At 33.8% G+C, this 24,853-nt stretch overlaps 1 protein-coding gene across 2 annotated transcripts in view; it reads left to right on the forward strand.

Annotated features, from left to right (window-relative positions):
* Positions 1-24,853, forward strand: part of LOC127845792 (E3 ubiquitin-protein ligase MYLIP-like) — a 239,331-nt gene that overhangs the window by 17,311 nt on the left and 197,167 nt on the right. The window lies entirely within an intron of this gene.

Consider the following 24,853-nt stretch of genomic DNA (forward strand, 5'->3'; position numbering starts at 1 on the left):
TTGGGTCCACATGTGTAATATTTTACATTATTTTCGAGACGCATTGTTGGTTTGAATTTAAATCAAGTACACTTAATATGCTTATGCCATTCAAGATCGCTCTTTGTTTGTATATATCCACATATCATACTTTTATAGTTGCACTGTTTTGTGAAACTGGTTATACATGTACAGTGCCTTCCCCAGGAATTAGTTCAGGCGCCCCGGGGGTGGGTGCGGGAGGGGTGTCCCCTCCCGACGTTGATTTTTTTTTTAATTTAACGTGTCAATTCACGTTCTGTGGTGCGTTATAACTCAAAGAAAAACAGCGTCAAAAGACGTCATTTGGTGCGCTATGACTCTTCAAAAAAAATCCCCCAGTCATTTAAAAAAATATTTTTTATATTGTTTGTTTTAAAACTTTTCCGCACAGATAGTAAAATCCCGACTCAAACGATTCCCCAATAAATCCGTTTCAACCCGACTCTATTACTGTATACTTACTATTTTTCAAGTTTCTATTTATTACCCGATAATCCCGTTTATTCCGTTTTTATCAATCTCTTTCTGGTAAATATTTACGATAAAAGCTTTCAGTTATTTCTTTAACACAAACCTTGCCATTTTTTAAAAGTGACTATTTATAGATTTGATGAAATATTGCCTCTGAATATGCGTCAATCCCCTGACCTGTTGTGTGCTTGTTAAAACGCTCAATACACGCCATTTGTATGCAATAGACGCGACGTTGTACATGCTGCATAATTTTCGCGCTCTTTTTAATTGAGAAAAAGATTCGACACAAAATAAATTTGCACTGCTAATTTGAAGCAAAAATATTTAACGTTGCGGTATCATTTACATTCGGAAGTGTGTTTCGGATTAAAAACGCGTTAACATCGACTTACGGTAATGGGTTTCGGATTACAAATTTAATTATTTCCATTTGAGATTTCAACAAATATTAACCGTTGCGTTATAAATTCAACGATAATTTGTTTACACACTTTACGAGTCAAATAAATGTTTTGACGGAATCATGCATGAAATTCACGTTGTCCACGAGGATCACGGCCGGTTGCCATCATCAGTCTTCTCAACTATCGATTATCGGACGAAACATTTACAAGTGTGCGTAATTAATTCAACGAAAATTTGTTAAAGCGCATTACGTGTCGAATAAATGTCAGAATAACGAGGTGAATCAGTTCTATAAATGGACATGTTGAAATATACATGAACTGGAATTAAATAAATTGTTATCACATAATTGTAACCGCATAATAATTAATTGTTTACCACTTGCAATTAATTTCTCGTAATAATTATGAGTCACAGGTAACACTTGTTTACAATAAAAAGGTGTGATGATGATGCCCGAAACCGCCTTTAATGTTCTGTACTGTACTAATAACCGGTTTTATATTACTCAAATGGTACAACTACTTGCTAATCAAGCTGGGATAAACTCTTACTTCATGACCGACGTCAATCAAAAATAATGGTCGATAGTTAACCCCGCCCTCATAAGCATTCGCGTAACCGATTGGACGATGAACTTCACAGTTTGACGACTGGAAAGTTACCAGATACATCCTTGTCAGCATTTAAAGGACCGTGTAATGTGGCTAGAATAATCGATACGCGCGTCATGCTATTCTCTTATCAGTGGATTATCCATTACCCCATGTGGTGTTTATGGCGATTACTTGTGAAAGTAGGTACCGAGTGCTCTTTTAAAACAGGGAATATTGATACACTGATAGGGAAACCTTGATGTTTTTGGACAATCTCCACTTTCTTTCACTGAAGAATACACTGACCGGAAAATTTCAAGCGCCCCGGGTACTCTGATTTCGAAATTCAAGCGCCCCGGCAAGGGGCGCTTAAATGGCCTGGGGAAGACCCTGATGTAGGATATTATCACAGAACCAGTTGGTCAAGGTAAATGTTAAATAATAATGTGAATGTTCTATTTATGTTACTGTATGTATTTTATCATATAGCATATATTTTTGCCTATGTCACAGTTATATTTCTGCATATCTTTATAGTATTTTGTAATTGCAAAATGACCAGCCCTGTTTTTATGACTAAAAGTACAATGATGCATAACAAAAAAGTATGGAATATGAGACTAGTTTGGAAAAAACGGGGTTTATTGCATTTGCCTAAATTGTTGTATCAGATAAGCCAGTGCAGTTACCAAAGGCTTATCAGGGAGGACGCTTTAGCCATGACTGGATTTTCTTATAGGAGAGATATAGTTTAGACGTTAATAAAAAGCAAGCGGGTCTGGGATGACTCATTAGGCACATGCATTAAGTCTGGTTTTCCAAGAGCGATGATCATATCTTTATATATTAGTTTAATGTGACTAAGATTTTGTTTACAAGTAATTTGAACACTACCGTGGTTGGGCAGTGATTTGTTAGGTACTGGGCCAAATACCTCGTTTTGTATACAAGCAGTAGTCAGATCTGGTATCTGTGACCACTTGACCTTTTATTTCATTTTGTTTATCATGATGTGCAAATGATTTATTTTGTGAAAATAAAAGAAAGGAAAGACATTAAACATGTTTTCTTTGATATAACAATGGTTTTTAAGATTTCGGTACTATCTTTTTTTTCGTTAAGTTTTTCATGTGTGCGACTGTTTTCAGGTTAACGTAACTAATACAATGAGATAAGAATTATCCGTTGGAATGTTATAAAAATGACATCGAATATTTCCGTATTCAATATGAAGGGTTTTCATAAAATATGAATGGTTGAAAGGAGACCGAATTCTGACAGTGCAATTTTTGTTTAAGCTCAACAATACATTCGATAAACAAGATATGAAGTTGTCTTCAATTTCTGTTGTCTGACTGCAATATCTTTAAAAAAATTGCTAAAGTATAAATATATCGATAAATAAGTCTATTTCAAAATGTATTTGCGTAAGAAACACCGCGGTGCATTTAATATACACTAACTGTATGTACATGTAGTAAATGTCTCCTAATATCATAATGCATGTTTCGGTTTTTGTATACAAGTTTTAATATGTAATTGAACACGTTCGATCATTTCACTTTACCACAATATGACTATGGAAAATGTTATTGTCAACCTACACATGATTAATATTCAAAGTTCAAGTGCACTTATAAGTACTGGGTCTTTTGTATCGATTTTTTTCATGTTTACCGAACAGCCAATAAGCTTCCGGTACTTCTTTCCAGTAGAAATGATACTTTGTAGAATTGGTGTAAAATTGGTTCACATTTAAGAAAAATTGTCAATATGTTTTCTGCCATTTATGTGATTACAGAAACAATGTCACCACTCTCGAGGCCACTTGTATAACCCACTATTGACAAAACTCGGTGAAGTGTTTATCTTGTCAATATATCGGTGGAGTTTCTGTGACATGTGTATCCATAATCTAGATCAAGAGCAGTTGAAATTTTAGAAACCAAATCGTTACCACTATAGAGGCTAAAACAGAAAGAGCATGACATTAAAAACAGTGATCAGAAAATTCCGTTTTAAATTGATAATTTGTAAATAGATATCTTCATTTATTTGAACATGACGTTACTCCAGACAAAGAAGTTATGGCCAGGCCAGAAAAAAGCTTTTCGGTACGAATGAACATTATTTTGGGCACATGAACACACGACTGTATACGTTAGGTATTTTACCTATTTAATAATGTATTTATAATAGTTTTACAGTGTGATCATAAGCGAGTTTTAAATGCAGCATGCTAGTTTGAAATAGGGCAGTGCATTCACAGGGTAACTGTGTTAGTTTAAGTCAGCAGATTTGAGTCATCGGCTGTGACAGTTTGTCAACGCATGTAGCAGTAGGCCGTTTGACATGGCAAACAAGATGCAACAACTTTGCTGACACAATTGTTTCTGTTTTTCCCATTAACAAGTTCTCAATTCAAACTGACATCTTGTTTTGATGTTCATTTGTAGCCTTTCTAAAAGAGCTTTTTGCAAACAGACATTTAATATTGTTAGCTATGTTTTGATCTCATTCATAGTTAATAATGTAGTAAATTACCTAGTAAGGAAACACGTTTTGACCAACCGGTAAGCATGCATAGGTCATTTTCTGTAGAATTTGAAGATAACCATATGATAATGGGAACTTGTTTAAACATATTGCATATTTAATCAACCACGTATGTATTGATGTTTTAAAAAAGTATCAATAGTCAACAGCTAAACTGTTTCACTTTGTTCCTATGCTTAAATCAATAACTAGTTATATTCATGTTTGTTGTTTACATAATCACCATTGTGCTTAAATCAATAACTTATCTGTTTCTGTGAAGCTACTATCCCATTCAAAACAGTTACAATAAGAACAGTTGATCCTCCATGGCTATATAATAATATTCGAAAAGAAATCTGACTCCGCAAAAGAGCATACAAAAAGGCCAAGGCTACCAATTCAGACCATCATTGTCACATTTATCGTCAACAACGCTACATTGTCAATTATCTTGTAAAATCAGCAAAAAAAGTTCACTTTGATAATTTTGCTTAACAAATACGTGAACATCAACACTCCTCATCCGACTTCTGGAAAATAGTTAAAAAATTCACGAATAAAAACACCTCAAATAACGAGTTGCCTCCCTTAATTCACAATGGTAAAATAGATGAGTCACCTCTTGACAAAGCAAATATCCTAAATTCCTTTTTCCAATCTCAATCTTCTTTAACTATACCCAGTACGCACATGCACAACTTACATTCCCAAGAGCCGACCCGTCTTTCAAGATCTCATCATTGCCCGTCAATATGTTTTAGATTCCATAAAAGTAAGTCTGTAAGCAAATTGCATCTGAGATTGCAGGTCCACTACAAAATCTTTTCAATTGTTCCATCAGTACTGGTAGAGTCCCTTGGAGTTGGAAAGAAGCAATTGTTTGTGCACTTCACAAAAAGTCTGATCCTCAGGATGTTGGAAATTATAGACCGATCTTCCTTTTAAGCGTTTTAAGTAAATGTCTGGAGAGAATCCTCCACAAATACATTTTTAACCATTTAAGGGCTTTCGATTTTATAACCCCATTTCAATCAGGTTTCATACCAAAAGATTCCACTGTTAACCAATTAGTCTCGGTATATCACACCTTTATTAAAGCTGTTGACGAAGGAAAAGAGGTTAGAGCCGTATTTTGTGACATTTCTAAGGCATTTGATAGAGTATGGCAAGAAGTACTTATTCACAAGCTCCGACCATGTGGTATCTCTGGAAATCTTCTATCTTGGTTAAAAGACTACCTACAGGAGAGGATCCAGTGTGTTGTAATCTCCGGCTGCCAATCTGACCCATTACCCATAAATGCTGGTGTTCCTCAAGGGTCTATAATAGGGCCCCTCCTCTTTCTTATATACATCAACGATATTGTACGAGATATTCACTGTCCAATTCGCCTATTTGCAGACGATACTGCGCTATATATAATTGTCGACAACCCGATTGATGCAGCTAACCATCTTAACTCAGATCTTGCACAAAATCTATTCTTGGGCTGATAAGTGGTTTGTTACCTTCAATCCATCCAAAACCGAATCCTTAGTAATGTCTAGAAAAGTCAACCGCCCAATCCATCCCCCTCTTTTTCTCAACGACTGCCAAATCACTGAGGTTTCGTCTCATCAACATCTCGGCTTAAATTTTTCTGATTCATGTTCCTGGCACGACCATATTGAATCAATCAAGAAGAAAGCATGGCAGAGAGTTAATTTAATGCGAACGTTCAAGTTTACGCTCGATAGAAATTCCCTTCTATTGATATACACAACATTTATCAGACCAATTTTCTAATATGCTGATGTAGTCTGGGACAATATTACTACACAAGATGAAATTGAACTTGAAAAGATTCAACAGGACGCAGCAAGAATAATCAGCGGGGGAACACGTTTAGCATCTTTGCAGAATCTATATAATGAAACGGCTCTCGAACCATTAAACAATAGGAGAACAAAACATAAACTTACCAATTTCTATAAAATGTATAATTCTATATCACCCCCCTATTTGTGTACTCTGATCCCCTCTAGCGTTGGAGAAAGTTCGGCCTATTCACTTCGCAAATCTAACAATATTCGCCAGCCACCAATTTTAAACCAGGCCATCAACCAGCTGATCAAAACCTTGCAAGCACTAAAAGGAACAGACGATTTATACGTATCGTCAATAGACACCAATGGCGCAAACAAAATAAAATTAAAAAAGAAGTGGAAAGGGGTAAGAACACAGTTTTAAATCTTTTCAACAAAGTTATCAACAATATAGAATATAGACTATTGGGGAAAGGTTTGAAGTTCTGCCCCACACCTAAAACTATGGATACAGTTCAGCTTAAACAAGATGTGTTTGAATTTACTAGAAAATTAAGACTAAAGGAATATTTCGGAAGCTGTGAAGACAACACTATAGAAGATGAACAAAATCCGAAGACCAAGACAGCAAATACCAAACAAAAGGAAACTCCACATTTATTCCACCTGCTGGGCGAGATACAGTATTAGACTTTTACATAAAAGCCATAACACATGAAATTTTTACTTCCAAGCGCAAGTGGAACATTAAGTCAGATCTTTCACAAGAAGAACAAGTAGCTTTGAAATCTTTAAGCCAAGATGACAATATTGTGATTAAAAAATCTGACAAAGGATCCAAAATTGTAATAATGAACAGAGAAGATTACATTGCTGAGGCCCAACGACAACTCAACAACAGTACATACAATGAGGTACTTAGTGAGAATCTACATAAACAGTTTCGAAAAGATATAGAATATGTCATAAAACTATTGATTGCCAAGAAATTGATGTAAAAAATCTTTACCCATCAAAAGACATCCGTACATCGCTCTTTTATTTATTGCCTAAAGTTAATAAAGTGCATGATACTTAACTACCATAAGGCTTTCCAGGTAGACAAATTATATCAGGCTGTAATAGTTTAACTGAAAATATTTCATTCCATGTCGACAACATTTTAAAGCCTTACATGGAATGTTTACCATCTTATGTTAAAGACACTTCTGATTTTATTAAGAAATTACATAGTTTGCAAGACTTAACAACCGAATCGTACTTAGTTACATTAGATGTATCCTCACTTTACAGTAATATCCCTCATGATGATGGTATAAAAGCATGTACCTATTTTTTTACGAAAAAATAATAAATCTGAATCTTTTATCACTTCAGTATCAGAACTTAAAAAACTAGTTTTAACTAAAAATCATTTTCAATTTAATGATGTTGATTATTTGCAAGTCTTAGGCACTGCCATGGTTACAAAAATGGCACCAAGTTATGCATCATTATTTATGGGTCAATTTCAAGAAAATTTCTTTAAAAAATTGCCAGTTTAAGCCTGTTAAATGGCTTAGATTTCTTGATGACATTTTCATGATTTGGAACCATTCCGAAAAAGAGCTAACAAATTTCTTCAGAGAAATTAATAGTTTTCATCAAACAATTAAATTTACATACAATTTTTCTAAGAAAAGTGCTGTTTTTTTAGATGTTAATATTTCTAAGGATAAAAATGGTTGCATTCAAACATCAGTTCATGAAAAGAATACTAATTGTCATCAATATATTAAATATTCTTCATGCCATCCTATGTCTTGTAAAGCTAATATTCCATTTTCATAGGCTAAACGTTATAGAAGGATCACTTCTAATAATGATACCTATACAAAAGAACTGACTCATCTCAATGATATTTTTCTTGCACGTAATTACCCAAAAGAGGTAATAGACAAAGCGCTCAAAAAAGCGTCAATGCTATCTATGGAAGATGCACTAGAAGTTAGTGTTAAAAAGTCAGCTAATATGAAAATTATCCCATTCGTATGTACTTAAAACCCTTCACTTCCCAACATTGGGAAAATTCTTAACAATTACTGGAATCTGCTTAAGTTATCTCTTAATGAGAGGGTGAAAAAAGTATATAGTCATGAGCCATTAGTGGCGTTCAAAAGACCCAGAAACTTACAGGATATCTTAGTACATACAACTCTTAATAATAATAAAAATAGAAAAATCCATTCAGTTATGAAGTGCAACAGAAAACTATGCACACATGGTAATTATATTACAGAAACAAATGGTTTTACCAGCTCTACATTGGGTAAACAATTTACTATTAAGAATAATTTAAATTGTGCATCATCAAGTGTTATTTACTTAATAACATGTAAAAAAATGTCTAAAACAATATGTTGGTCAAACTAATCAAAAATGTAGTCAAAGAATGAATAGCCATAAATTTGACATTAAACATTTTCCCGACTGTTTAACAAATGTCTCAGAACATTTTAATTCTGCTGGACATAGCATTGATGATTTTTCTTTTGTTCCTATTGAACAAATACAAAATAATGGAAACGCCTCTTAAAAGAATGTTCTTGGATGCATTACCTAGGTACTATAGCTCCCCTAGGTATGAATTCTAAAGTTCATTTCTAACTTTCTAGTTTTTAAGGTAGTTTTTACTGGTTCATTTTACATATTCGCATTCAAACTGAATTTTTCGAGTAATTTTGTATCATAACTGATCCTACTTTCATAATCTAGTTACTTAGATAATATATACATATATGAACTATATGCTTTTTATAATGATGTTATATATTATTTTGGTTATATGTTAATTTTAACGCCAAATAGTATGCAACACTTTGACGTTGTTGCAATTGACGTCATGTGATTGTGACGCCATTTCCTTTATTTTATAACAAAATGTTTACTCCTGATGAAGGTCTAAATTGACCGAAACGTTGAGTGAATAGATATTTAAAAAAAGCAAAGTTGTTTCTCTGTTTATATAATTATTTATTTAACAATATTCGCAGCATTCATTGTAAATCACGAATTTTTCACGATCTTTCCTTCCACCAACTATAAACTTATGGAACAATTTACCTGAATCTGTAAGGACAGCTCCTTCCCTCTCAGCTTTCAAAGCAAATCTAAACAAAGATACAAAAATCATTCCCCAGCATTACTACTATGGAGAGCGGCAGTCTCATATTTTACATGCACGTTTACGAATGCATTGTAGCAGCTTAAATGAATATTTGTACGCAAAAAATATTGTACACAATCCATATTGTCAATGTGGTGAGATTGAAGATACATATCAGTTCTTCTTCAATTGTCCCATTTAAACTGTGAAAAGAGTTATCCTCTTTGACAATCTGTCCACTTTTCAACCCATTACATTGCAACTACTTCTTTTTGGTGTTAAAGACGGATCATACGAAGTAAATTCATTAATTTTCAAACATGTTCACTCTTTCATCCGAGATAGTCATATATTCTAATTCTACTCCATCTCAGGAACAAACCATTTCTGCTAACGATGCCCCGTCCCGCAACAACTTCTTTTCTTATCGCAACTTCTCTTACTCGAACTCTACTCTTACACTTTCCTCCCTTTCCTTCTCAACTTATAACATTTTTTGCTATTTGTACTACCCTGTGATTTGATTTGTATTACAACATATATATTTTCTCAATTTCTAAACGGTATTCAAATACCAATCACTGAATTACATGTTTCTAAATTTTGTCATTTTTAGCTCATCTATTTTTTGAAAAAAAATTATGAGCTATTGTCATCACCTTGGCGTCGGCGTCGGCGTCGGCGTCGGCGTCTGCGTCGGCGTCGGCGTCGGCGTCCGGTTAAGTTTTGCGTTTAGGTCCACTTTTCTCAGAAAGTATCAATGCTATTGCATTCAAACTTGGTACACTTACTTACTATCATGAGGGGACTGGGCAGGCAAAGTTAGATAACTCTGGCGTGCATTTTGACTGAATTATGTGCCCTTTTTATACTTAGAAAATTGAAAATTTTGGTTAAGTTTTGCGTTTAGGTCCACTTTTTTCAGAAAGTAGTAATGCTATTGCATTCAAACTTGGTACACTTACTTACTATCATGAGGGGACTGGGCACGCAAAGTTAGATAACTCTGGCGTGCATTTTGACAGAATTATGTGCCCTTTTTATACTTAGAAAATTGAAAATTTTGGTTAAGTTTTGTGTTAAGGTCCATTTTATTCCTTAAGTATCAAAGCTATTGCTTTCATACTTGCAACACTTACTAACTACCGTAAGGGGACTGTGCAGGCAAAGTTATGTAACTCTGACTGGCATTTGGACGGAATTATGGGCCCTTTATACTTAGAAAATTGAAAGTTTGATTAAGTTTTGTGTTTTGGTCCACTTTACCCCTAAAGTATCATAGATATTGCTATCATACTTGGAACACTCGCAAACTATCATAAGGGTACAGTAAAAGGACAAGTTGCATAACTCTGGATGTCATTTTTACGGAATTATGGCCCTTTTTTGACTTTGAATATATGGTTAAATTTTGTGTTTCGATCCACTTTACTTCTTACGTATCAAGGCTATTGCTTTCAAACTTCAAATACTTTCATGCTATCATGAGGTTACTGTACCTGGCAAGTTGAATTTTACCTTGACCTTTGAATGACCTTGACTCTCAAGGTCAAATTATTAAATTTCTCTAAAATTGCCATAACTTCTTTATTTATGATTAGATTTGATTGATACTTTGACAAAACTACTCTTACCTGACATACCACAATAGACTCCACCCAAACCATCGCCCGTGCCCCCCCCCCCCACAACCCCCCCCCCCCTATTTTTTTTTTTTTTTTTTTTTTTTTTTTTTTTTAAGATCATCTCACAAATGACCACCACACCCTCACACTATACCCCCCCACCCCACCCCCTCCCCAATTTTTTTTTTAAACGGTTAAAAAACAAAACTATTTATTTTGATTATTTTATGTTTGAAATACCGTCCAACCATCGCACCCAAGAATCCCCCCCCCTCCCCCCACCCGAATCCCCCCCCTATTTTTTTTTTTTAAGATCATCTCACAAATTACCACCACACCCTCACACTATACCCCCCCCCACCTCACCCCCCCCCCACCATTTTTTTTATGAAACGGTTAAAAAACACAAATATTTATTTTTATTATTTTATGTTTGAAATACCGTCCAACCATCGCACCCAAGAATCCCCCCCCCACCCCCCCCCCGATTTTTTTTTTCCTTTTTTCGCATTTTTGGAAGAAAATGTAATAAATGTCCACACCCCCACACAATGCACCGCTCTTCACTCCACCCCTCCCTCCTTTGTGATTGAAAATGAGAGTCCCTTCACCTTTAAAAAGAAAATAGATGAGCGGTCTGCACCCGCAAGGCGGTGCTCTTGTTATAAGTTGTTGTTACACGTTTGGTTGTTTACACCATAACAGCAGCGCATCTAACAGACAGAAGAGAGAAATAGCATAAGCCTCGAGCTTTTTTCTCAATTCTGTCAAATTGTATCCTTAAGCCTTTATATTAAGCAATACTGCAAATTCTTCCTGCCTTGTGTATTGTTCGAAAATAATATGTATGTTTGTATTGTATTGCTTATATGTACTTACTATTGAACTAAATAAATAGTATTTAAACCAAATCAATAACTGGTTAAATACCCGTTTTATGTTTCATAATCACTTTAACAATGGATTAACATTTGCACAAGTTGAAAATCTGAAAAACTTGAAAAAAAGAATCCTTTCTCATGATCATGATTAATGAAGCTTTGCTGGAGACCAACTTTTGTTTGGTGTGGTAAATGTAATTTTGGTTGGTTATTAAAGAATCTTGTCATTCAATTTAAGTGTTCGTGGGTATAGCTTATCAAAGTAAGTGTACGTAAGTAAATTAATACTGCAGCAAGAGGGGAGTATGGTATTTTATTATATTGCCGGTATGTTTTGTATCATGTTTGGATAATTGGATTTGTTCAGTTATGTTTATGGTTTGTCTCTAACAAATTAAACACAACCAATACTGTGAGTCATATTTTTTCACATGAGCAGATTATTTAAGGTGATCCAATGCTATTTCACATAAATCGTTTTATTTTCCACTTGTTCCTTATGGTGATTCTTGTTTTTTCTTACAAGCGACTCCAAATATGCACATAGCCAAAATCTGTGGACAATCCCCTTCAAGAGCCGTGTCTGTAATAGCGTTTAAGCTCAAAGGTCATTGTACTGTTGAGCATCGGACTTTAGGTCCTTGTACAGCACATACTCTAACTTGATTGTTAATGGTTGTAAGTGATGATAAGAACTACAAAGTAAAAGCACCTGACTTATTAATGCCCTAGCGCTGTCACAGTACTGGATGCTTATATAAAAAATGTCCACAGAAATGTACTGACTGTTTATTTGAAGAGAAAGCACATGGAATCAGTCTTTGTTGCATGTACGACATTTCATATTAGCTTGTTGTTTCAACTTCGAAAAGTAAATTGGGAAAGGCTGAATCAGACGTTACTGTATCTTTATTTTTCATTCCTTTATGACAATACTTTTATATTTAAATATGTTCTGGCTGTCTATTTTCATGTTTTAAGGGGTTTAATGGACGTGCACATGTTTATTAAGGACGACATTATCCAGATAAACTGTAGTTTTGCTACGAAGACACTTTCTTAAAACGAAGCATATCATAAAAGTAGAATGCACAGACTAATGTGTGACAACACTTAATGCACATGCATTTAACCCAGTTGTCTGAATGTGACTCATTAAGGTAGGACTTTATTTTGCATTCTCAGGTTTTTCAAGAGACAATAGAACAGATCAGTATGGCGTGCCCATGCTGTGTTTGTCGTGACAACGAACTGCCGGTCGTTCGCATTACCTGCGGGTTCCCAATCTGCCTGGACTGTGACAAGCAACTGTCATTATGCCCACTGTGTCGAGCGAATATCGAGCACGTACTGCAATTGTTTATACCTGCGATTGACTGTCGGGGTGCAATGAAAACGAGCAGTACCTCGCTGAAATCTGGCAACAGCACCTTAAAACGCAGACATTGTCAGTAGCGGTAACGTGAAGCGGACATAGGTAAGTTGACCCCTTGAGGAGGGAAAGCTAGTTTTCAAGGCCTAAGAATAAATAGTGCTTCATATTCCAAGTGTTGCCGTGAAATGTAATGAAAACTATAAACAGTAGTGAGGAAAAGTTTATGCAATAATTGATTTAGCTGAGAAAAAACAACAACTTTGTGTAGTTAAAGAGTACTATAGTTCATGTAAAAAGGTAAACGTCTTTCATGTTGGTCTCATTTTATTGTCGTATTAATTCTTTGTTAAATGTATATATGCGTAAATTATAATGCATTGTGCGTCTAGTATACACTAATGGCAGTGGTGGGCTTTCCAAAGGCTACATGAGCGCAAATTTGCTGGTGAATTCATTTTTCAGTTTTGTTATATTTTTAGCCGGATTTTTTTCGAAAAAATCTCGGCTTATAGATTGATGTTGTCGGGCGGGCGGGGGGGCGGGCGGGCGGGCGGGGTGGCGGCGTGCTCGAAAATGTTAAAGTTCTTATTTCATGGTATAACTTTGGTATGCTTGGACCTAGAGTCTTCAAACTTGACATGAAGGTTGGCCAGGATTAACAGATGACCACTGGTCATTTCAAGGTCATTCATTTGAAGGTCAAGGTCACTGTGACCTTCAATATAAAAAATGTTAAAGTTCTTATAACTTTGGTATGCTTGGACCTAGAGTCTTGAAACTTGACATGAAGGTTGGCCATAACTAATTAGTAACCACTGGTCATTTCAAGGTCATTCATTTGAAGGTCAAGGTCACTGTGACCTTGAATGTAAAAATGTTAAAGTTCTTATTTCATGGTATAACTTTGGTATGCTTGGACCTAGAGTCTTCAAACTTGACATGAAGGTTGGCCAGGATTAACAGATGACCACTGGTCATTTCAAGGTCATTCATTTGAAGGTGAAGGTCACTGTGACCTTCAATATAAAAATGTTAAAGTTGTTATAACTTTGGTATGCTTGGACCTAGAGTCTTGAAACTTGACATGAAGGTTGGCCAGAACTAGTAAGTAACCACTGGACATTTCAAGGTCATTCATTTGAAGGTCAAGGTCACTGTGACCTTGAATGTAAAAATGTTAAAGTTGTTATAACTTTGGTATGCTTGGACCTAGAGTCTTGAAACTTGACATGAAGGTTGGCCAGAACAAGTAAGTAACCACTGGACATTTCAAGGTCATTCATTTGAAGGTCAAGGTCACTGTGACCTTGAATGTAAAAATGTTAAAGTTCTTATTTCATGTTATAACTTTGGTATGCTTGTACCTAGAGTCTTCAAACTTGAAATAAAGATTGGCCAGTACTAGAAGATGACCACTGGTCATTTCAATGTCATTCATTTGAAGGTCAAGGTCACTGTGACCTTAAATGTTAAAATGTTAAAATTGTTATAACTTTGGTATGCTTGGACATAGAGTCTTCAAACTTGACATGAAGGTTTGCAAGCACACTTAGATGACCACTGGTCATTTCAAGGTCATTCATTCTAAGGTCAAGGTCACTGTGACCTTGAATGTAAAAATGTTAAAGTTCTTATAACTTTGGTAGGTAAAAATGTTAAAGTTCTTATTCCATGTTATAACTTTGGTATGCTTGTACCTAGAGTCTTCAAACTTGACATAAAGGTTGGCCAGTACTAGAAGATCACCACTGCTCATTTGAATGTCATTCATTTGAAGGTCAAGGTCACTGTGACCTTCAATGTTAAAATGTTAAAATTGTTATAACTTTGGTATGCTTGGACCTAGAATCTCAAACTTGACGTAAAGGTTTGCAAGCACACTTAGATGACCACTGGTCATTTCAAGGTCATTCATTTCAATGTCATTCATTTGAAGGTCAAGGTCACTGTGAACTTAAATGTTAAAATGTTAAAATTGTTTCATTTTGACCTTTGAACAATATTTCAGTAATTTAAGTATTGCATTGACAAAAACACGAAAGGTACTTTCCTGTCATTTAAATAAAAAATCCGGCTTCAATGCGGTCATCTCCGACCGCGGAACTCTTGTAATGCTAATATTTTAATGAATGATTACACAGGTAAAAAGGAAGAATATTTCACAATTTAAAGAATAATGTTTTTGAATGCCATATTGACGCGGAGACAGAATAACGTCATTATGCTACATGTAACAGCTTTACCCTTGCAATACGGGAATAAAGCTTATTTTATACCATAAGGACTTTCTTTTGACCATGTTTGATGAGGGGATGAAATGAGCATCCCTCTGGTAACACTCGACTAAATGCATGTGTGTAAAGTATCGTCCGGAATTAGATTGTTCAGTCTAGCACAAGCTAATATATAGTAACACTTTCCACCAAAACTGGATTCATGTTTAAAGTGGACTAATTTTAAACGAAAGATTTCATAAAAGTGGAAAGTTTCATCCCAGATTAGTTTTTGCGGACTGCATTAAGCCCAATGGTGTTCCAGTGTTCCAAGAACAAGGCTCAAATTATATATTTTTCCGTTTGAGACTTGAGCAAGATAAGGTTCTTTTTTGGGAGTTCATCTCTACAAACCATTCCATCTTAAATCAGGGACTTAACATGTATGTACATCATTTAAATTTTATTTTATATTGGCAAAAATGTTTGCATTGTAAAATGCAAATATATCCTTATTCATTAAACCCGTAGTGTGTTTATAATCGTTTATAGTTTTGTGCAATAGATTCACTTTTGTGTAAGCGTTTCCTTCTGCAGTTTTAGTCCCTTTATTGAATCACATATCGGTACATGTGTTGTATAATGTATAAATATTCTATGACCTGTGTTCTTATTTTCAAATATATCATATGATATTTCATGAAGTAAAATTATGTACCAAGATACTACAACTTTTGGGGAAAAAACGTTCGATTTCAGAAGTTATACTGTTTTTCATTGCGTTGTTTTCTCTTGTCCTTGAAGATATTTTACAGTTTTGTTTACTTTGTGTAAATACATTTATTTTATGCTTTCCGGTGGTTTAAAGAGAAATATCAATGGAAAAAAGTATATTTTATGCTCTCCTGTGGTTTATAGAGAAATATCAGTGAAATAAAACTGGTATTTCACTGTTTTAAACAGTGAAAAATAACAGTGAAAAATATCGATATTTTTCACTGTTTTATTGTGAAATGACGTCATTTTTCAACGAAATGACGTAATAAATCCAGCCAAATTATCCAATTAAACTCTTTTTCAATGTAAATAAACGGTGAAAAAAGCATCAAATAAAAAGAAAATTTATTGGATTCGATGGAATATCGATTTTAATTCACTCGAGATCATAAAAAATACATATTTTCACTCGTGGCTGCGCCACTCGTGAAAATATTGTTTTTTATGATCACTCGTAAAATAAAATCGATATTCCACCGAATCCAACAAATATCCTCTATTTATTGTATGCTTTCCGGTGGTTTATAGAGAAATATCAGTGAAATAAACATTGTATTTCACTGTTTTAAACAGTAAAAAAATAACAGTGAAAAATTACGATGTATTCCACTGTTTTACTGGGAAATGACATCATTTTTTCGACATTTAACGTCATAAATCCAGCGTAATTATCAAGTTAAACTCTTTTACAATGTAAATAAGCGGTGAAAAAAGCATAAAATAAAAAGAAAATGTGTTGGATTCTATGGAATATCGATTTTCATTCACTCGTGAACATAAAAAATACATATTTTCACTCGTGGCTGCGCCATTCGTGAAAATATAATTTTATATGATCACTCGTGAATTAAAATCGATATTCCATCGAATCCAACAAATATCCTCTATTGATTGTCTTGGAGACTACGGATTTTGGTTTTATTTCAATTTAAATATATTACGCCATTTAATGTCGCTCTTTTTGTATATTTAATACTTTTAAAGTTACACGATAGTGAAAAACGAGTTGAAGGATGTTTAATATTAATGCTAATGTTTAATTAATATACTAGTATATACATATTTTTGCATATGCCACTGTTATTTAAAGGCACATCTTTACTACATTTGGTAGTTCCAAAATGGCCAGCCCTGTTTTATGATTGTAAAGTACAAGAACGTGCAACTTAAGAGTGGACTAAGAGCATCGTTCTGTTAAAACAGGGTTCCATGCCTTTGCGCAAAAAGTCGTCAAAGATAAGTCTTTGCAGTCCGCACAGGTTATTCCGGGATAAAACTTTCTGCTTTAATTGTATATTTCGTATAATGGAAGTATCTTCTCACCGAAAATCCAGTCAAGTTGTCCCTGATTTGCTTGTTCTATGACATCATACGTATGACATCATTCCAGAATATGACGTCACTTTATGCACATGCATCAAGCCCACTTTTCCCAGAACGCTGCTCCTGTATTTTATGATGAATAAGATTTTGTAAACGAGTAATATGAACTCAACCGTGTTTGCGCAGTGATAAATCATGTATTGTGCCTAAAGAAACGCCTCATATAGTATAGAATCAGAAGTCAATAGATCAGGTATCTGTGAACACATGAGCTGTTTTTATTCCATTTTGTTGATCATGTGCATAAGTTATTTTGTGAAAATTAAACAAAGGAAAGACATGGGAGTTTCGTCAGTTTAACATGTTTTTCAGACATTGTTATTTTGGTTTTAAGGTAGCGCACCTCTAATGATTTCCCGCGATTTCTTCGAAGGTTGAAGAGCCTACTATTAGGTGCCGTAGCCTAGTGGTTAAGGCGATAGACTAGAAATCTTTTGGGATATTCCCGCGCAGGTTCGAATCCTGCCAAAAACAACTTTTTTGCGACGCGTTTTATTTATTTTCTAACGTAATTTGATTTAATGTGGCATATAAGCTATATTTATTGTTAAATATGTTGCAATTTTTATGCACATTCTTCAATTATTAAAATTTAAACAACATTATGGCGAAATTGGGTGATTTACTGTTGAAAATACGAACCATGCATGTTGCATTTTTATTTTTATTTCAAAAAGTAAACGGTAAATCTGTCTATTTCTTGGTATTTTTGCTGTATATAGTGTTTCTATAAAAACTAAGTTAAAAATATGACTTAAATGATACTATTTTGAATTTTATGACACTTTGTTTTTAACCGATCCAATTTATACTTTGCTGAAATCACTTACATTTCATGGCGCTCTTCCATAGATAAAAAATTGTAAAAAATAAATGTCTGTAAAAGAATACTTATTTCATCTTGTTTTAACTTTAAACACCTTTACAGCATCTGTACACACCAACTGCATGCCCGTATTTGGAAATTTGAATGAATTATGGAACTTTTATATACCCCAGGGGTGAAAATAAACTGGACAAAAGCCGAGCGTGGGGGTGGTTTTGAAAAAATCGGTATATTTTTTTTAAAAGCATGGAAAGCCTACCTACAAATTTGCATGTAGTTCAGTGAAATGATGCTGATTAAGAAAATAATTACTTAGATTATATTTGGATATGTGCCCATTAGAGGTGCGCTACCTTAATCTTAAGTTCGATCAGTTGTGCCCATGTGCGGACTGTTTTAGGCCGATCTGACCTAGACATGGAGATACGACTTACTCATTGGAATGAAATAAAACGGCATCGAATATTTTTTTATAACAGATATTAAAAGGTTTTCATTGAATCTGAACGAATGAATAAACAGAAATCTTAACAGGACCGTATACACAGTATAATTAGCCTAACAACATAGTCGTTCAACGAGATATTTACTTATCTCCAATTTCCTAAGGCTAACTATTAACAAATTCACAATACTATAAATGCATATGTGAATAAGTATATTTCAATTTATACATAGTAAGAAACATTGCGGTGCATGTAGTATTAAGTCAGTACATGTACATGTAATGAATGTATGCCGATATAATAATTCATTTTCGACGTTTGTATATTTGTTAGTATCACTTATTCAACGCTTACGAACATTTTACTATGCCACACAACTACTTGGAAAAAGGCACTGTCAACCTTTACGTTATTAATATTCAAAGGTTACTTGCACTAGTTAACACTGGGTCGTAGGTTCTTGTAAGATACGATCTATAGATGGAAGGTTGTCTGTTACCATACGTGATATTTGCAGTGATATAAAGTACAACCTAAATGAGTATCAATTCATATTGCATAACCGCATTGTTGTTTGCATGACGTTGTTAGTCATTTCCCTATGAATGTTGATGATCAATTTTTAAAAAAGTGTCAAAATAGAATTTATCCAGATACCGATAAAGCCGTATGAGTCGGTTACAAGTGCTGGACTACGGAATTCCATTGAGTTATTCAATTATAACATACTGACACAATGCTGGTTCAACTTTCCAATCTACCACTTTTGAGCAGCACCCTGTACCTTTTGTGAGTTTAGAACTTTTCATATCTTTGAAGTTTCAATTGGACAGAAAAAAGTATAATAATTATTTGTTATAAATTGAAGTATTGAATCATTTGCGTTGTAAACAGCTTCTTTTAATAATTGTTTTCACAGATCTAATAGGTTGATTAATCCAATGTCTCGTATCTGTTTTTATTCTTTATACGTGCCTCATTGACAGCAATAAAATGCGACCAAGTGTCGCCAGCTTGGTTTGCTTACGTAGAAAATGTCTTTGCTATTTTCAACATTATAATTAGATAGATATTGGACAGTATATGTGCTGCTACCAGCTGTTTTATGTTTTTGTTTTGACGAATCATTCGCTTTAAAATGAGGGTTCCTTTGAAGTGCAGACGTACACTGCAGTCATTCCAGCATACTTTTACATAAAAACAGTATTATATCATACTGTATACACTCAAAACATTTAAAGATTACATTTGCCATGCCTTTATACTAAACGAACCACTATATATATGCTTTTGATTTAGTAACAAAAAGGCAATAACAAATTAAATTTTAAATCCTCATTTTTTAAACAAATAATGTTCTGCGAAAAGCAGATAACTAGAAACGCAGATTTTCCAGTCGAGAAAGAAAGTGTCGTCCCTGAATAGACTGCTTGGACTGCTCAGGCTAAACTGGGACGATATTGTGCACACAAGCATTCAGTCCTGCTTTCCCAAAATATGACAAAAATGTATTTCAGTCATGTTAGGATGTGCATTTGCCAACTCATTTTCTGAGTAGCAGTATAATATGCAAATACTATGTATAATATGCAAAGATATCCTACTTTTACTTTTAACACAAGTTTACAAAATTGTATGCATCAAACAAGAGCCATATTTGAATATAATATGTTTCTTTTATCTTGGTTTGACAAGTTTATTAAGGACCTGTTGATAATATGATGTGACGTGTTTACATAATTATGCAGCTCTGTTTTATTTATTAAAAGTTTCCTGAACTATGTTAGAACATTATTGAAAAAAAGACATTTGATCCGGATCATAACGATTCTTAATCAGGATAAACTTGCCTTTATTCAGGCACGCTTAAGTTTGAATCTCTCTCACGTAACTTGCAGCACAGTGTATTTAAACTACAATTTCACCATACATATATATGTACATATTTCTTTATTAAAGACAAATATTTTTGTCAACTTAAAGTAAGGTTGTTTTGCAGGTAATTACTATAATTTAAAAATTAGTATTCTGATCTTGTCATAAGAAAATCTGATTGGTAAGATTTTCATCAATATAAGCTGTACTTTTAGCATTGTGATATGTCTGTTTTTGTATATTTAATGATAAGCCAACTATCCTCCGGTACCTATTTCCAATAGAAATTATAAGTTGCAGAAATGGTGTTTAATTGGTTCCTTTTAGATAAAGTGTCATCATGTTTGTCTGCCAGGAATGTGATTACACAAACAATGTTATCACTCTAGAGGCCACATTTATGACCTAATATTGATTAAACTCAGTGATGCGTTTATCTTGTTAATATAAAGGTGGAGTTTCAATCTGAGACGCGTGTATCAATAAACTAGATCACCAGGTGAAATCTTCGGAAAATACCCGTTATCACTTTAGAGGCGAAAAACATTAAAGGGGCCGTTCAACAGATTTGGTATGTATTGAAGCTTTTCATTAAATGCTTTATATAAATAAATTTTAACATTTGAACTATTAATTCCCAGTAAAAAAAAAACAAGAATACAATTTAAAAAAAACAGGAAAAAAAGTAAGCCTCAACAGGGCTCGAACCACTGACCCCTGGATTTCTGGAGTAAAATGCCTCCCGCCCAGACCACTCGACTAACCACGCTCAATTCAGAACGGATGCATTGTTTAGCTATATAAGCAATCCTCGTAGTTTCCCAAAATATCGAATCGCGTCGATACGACGCTTTATCTGTTGGACGGCCCCCTTAAGAAAATACATTAAACAATAATCAGAAAGGTGTCTTACATTGAACAATTCGTATGTACATTTCCACGATTTCTAAATTTATTTAAACATGGAATTACATCATACAAATAAATAAAATAATGGATAGTCCAGAAAAAAACTGTTTTCAAATGCATGCTATTTTGGGCATACTTTACATGAATACATTACTGTATATTAAATTCTTTTTATTATCTTATGCCGATGATCAAGTCCTATTTTCAACTTCGCCAACATCAACCCAACTTATGTTAAATGACGTTGAAAACTATTGCAATAAATACAAACTGAAAATCAATACTAGTAAAACAAAAGTTGTTATTTTCGAAATAAATAACCGACACACAAGTTTTAACTTGAAGTTATATGATGAGCCGTTAGAAATCGTCACATCATTCAAATATTTAGGTGTAACTTTATTCAAAAACGGAAACTGGTATACAACAATAAAATCAATATCAGAACATGGTAACAGAGCGCTTCATCGATTTTACTCTGTTTTAAACCAAAAATGAATTCCCAACAAAAGAAAAATTAAATCTTTTTAAAATTAGTAACCCCCGTTCTTCACTATTCTGCTGAAATCTGGGGACAAGTTTCAGGAAAAGAATTAGAAATAATTCATACAAAATTTTTAAGAAAAATTCTTTGTGTCAAAAATCAACAAATCTATCAGCACTGTATGGCGAATTAGGACGATACCACTTATCTGTGATACGTAAATTACACATCTTTAAATATTGGTTCAAAATAATATCATGTACAAATGATAGTCGCATAAAAATAATATATGAATCACTATCCAATGACGCAGAACAAAACATAACATACAACAAAAGGAATTGGGCTTATCAAATCAACACTCGAACAGCTAGGTTTAACTTTTGTATGGACTGAACAAGAAACCCTGACAGAAAAATCTGAACAAACCTACATATACAATCTAATAAAACTGCGATTATTTGATCATTACAAGCAATACTGGTACAGTGAGATCAATAATTCATAAAGACTTAATACATATTGCCGCATCAAGGACACGTTTAATACAGAACAATATCTGGATATCATCACAACAACAAAGTTAAAATAGCACTAACTCAATAATGCCTATCATCACATAGATTAGAAATAGAACGAGGTTCATACCACAATATTCCTCGGGATAACAGGAAATGTAAATTTTTTAATCTTAATGTCTTAGAAAGTGAATACTATTTCTTATAAATATGTCCAATATACAAAGATATAAGAAAAACTTATTTTAAGGCATATTATCAAAGATGGCCAACATTAAATAAGTTTGATTTATTAATGAAAACACAAAATAAAAAAGAAATCATTAATCTTTCAAAATACATATATAATGCGAATTGTTTACGGAACAATTTAGAAACAAATTGATTTATCCATGTATACTATTTTTTCCCATAATTTGATGAGTAATAATATGAATGTTAAAATGAAACTAATTATGTAGAACAATGCAGTCTTTGTCTCATTATTTTATTAACAACTTTCATTGTCGATGTTAGAAGAACATATCCTATGTTATGAATCAGTAAAATATTTGTTAACTTCCTCCATTACATAATTTTTATAATTATAACCCAATTTCATAATAATTATCATCCATGTCGTTACACTTGTGTATTATGTATAATTGTATAATGCATTTGGCTAAAAAGCAATTGTATGCTTAAGAGGTAATAAATGTTGTTGTTGTTGTTGTTGTTGTTGTATTAGTCGGTCATTTGCCTATGAAATGCTTTATCTATAGCAGCAATACAGTCGGGTTAGCCCCCCTTAACTGCAACATGTTTGGCCTTAAGCATTCACCGATTAATTTGAAGGTTAAGTCAGCACACTTGAGTCATCGTGCTGTGACAGTTTTCCAACCTCTGTTATCAGTAATCTGAATAGGTAAACAATGCTCATGTTTACATCATTAGTTTTTTTTGTTAAGGATACACATGCAGTTATAAACTATCAAATGAAATGGACATGATGTTTTGACGATATTTGTACCTTTATGACTAAAAAAGCTAGGATGTTAATCAAAATGTAAAACCGCACGTTTTGTTGTAAGCTCTTCATTTGCAACTGTTATATTACAGATTTAAATCGTATTTACATGAAAGCAATTTGGTGTAAATTACTTATTAAAGAAACGCATTTTTTAACTATTATATTGGTAATTGCCTGTAGAATTTGATGATAACTGAATGGGCCTCAATCTGGGAAAATTGGGCTTTTTTGCATGTGCAAAATGTGTCCCCCCAGATTAAGCTGTGCAGTCCACACACGCTAATCAGGGATAACCCTTTCTGCTTTTATGATAGTTAAGGTAGCAAACAACATTAACCCATTTATGCCTAATGGACTTTCCCATCCTTCTAAATTGGATCAATTCATTTCCAAAATTAGGGATGTCTTGGATATTAATTTCGATATTAAGAATATTTCTTACAGAAATTCCTTTAAGCAAACAGCGCAGACCCTTATGAGACGCCGCATCATGCGGCGTCTCATCTGGGTCTACGTTGTTTGCCAAGGCCTTTTTTCTAGACGCTAGGCATAAGTGGGTTAAAGGCAGAACATGTTGTCCTCGATAAACCTGTGAAACTGCATAGGCTTATTCCGGGACGACACTTGATAATCATAAATTAGCCCAGTTTTAACAGAACAAGGTTCATATAAATATTTGAAAAGTTGTTTAACGAACATATTGAATACTTAATCAACAATTTATATATTGATGTTTGCAGAAATTGAAAAAAATAAATAACTTAACTGTTTCACTTTGTTCTTGTGCCTAAATCAATAACTAGTTAAATACACGTTTGCTGTTTACATTATGACCATTGTGCTTAAATCAATCACTAGTCAAATAAATGGAATCTGTTTACATAATCATTCGAGTCATGTATTGCCTTTTGCATGAGTTTACAAGCTAAAATCTGCTAAAACAAAATTACTGCCGTATGATTAATGAGATTTTGTTGGACAAGTCTTTGTTTGGTCTGCCCAAAATAATGAGGGTGGGTTATTTAAAGAATCTTGTAATTTAATCTGGTAAGTGATAGGTAACGCTTATCTAAGTCAGGATACATACGTCATTCGATACTAATGTAAAAAGCTAATAGGGTGTTTCGTTAATTCTTAAGAAGAGTAGATTTGTAATGTGATCCCAACTTACTTCGCATAAATTGTTGCTTGTTCCCAGTTGGTATATAATTGTGTACATGTTTTACTTTTAAGCAACTTTCGTATTTCACGACACTTCTTGTCTATTTTCTATTGTTGCTTGTTGATTTTTTTTACCTGGAGGTCTAAACCAGTCATTCCTGGTAATTCAACCATAAACCATAAGTTTAAATTTATGGAGTAACAATCAATCAATAGCATGTTCCAAAATATGCCCTTTGCCCAAATCTGTAGACAAGATCCTTTAAGTGCCGTGTTTTGTTACAGTGTTTAAGCTCAATGGTCATTGGACTGTTTAGCATTTATTTTACTTAAATTGGTGCTGATTGGCTTTTTTCATGTTTTAAAGGTTAACCTATCTTTGTTCAA

The sequence above is a fragment of the Dreissena polymorpha genome, chromosome 9, assembly GCF_020536995.1.
Source record: "Dreissena polymorpha isolate Duluth1 chromosome 9, UMN_Dpol_1.0, whole genome shotgun sequence".
Taxonomy (NCBI): Eukaryota; Metazoa; Mollusca; class Bivalvia; order Myida; family Dreissenidae; genus Dreissena; species Dreissena polymorpha.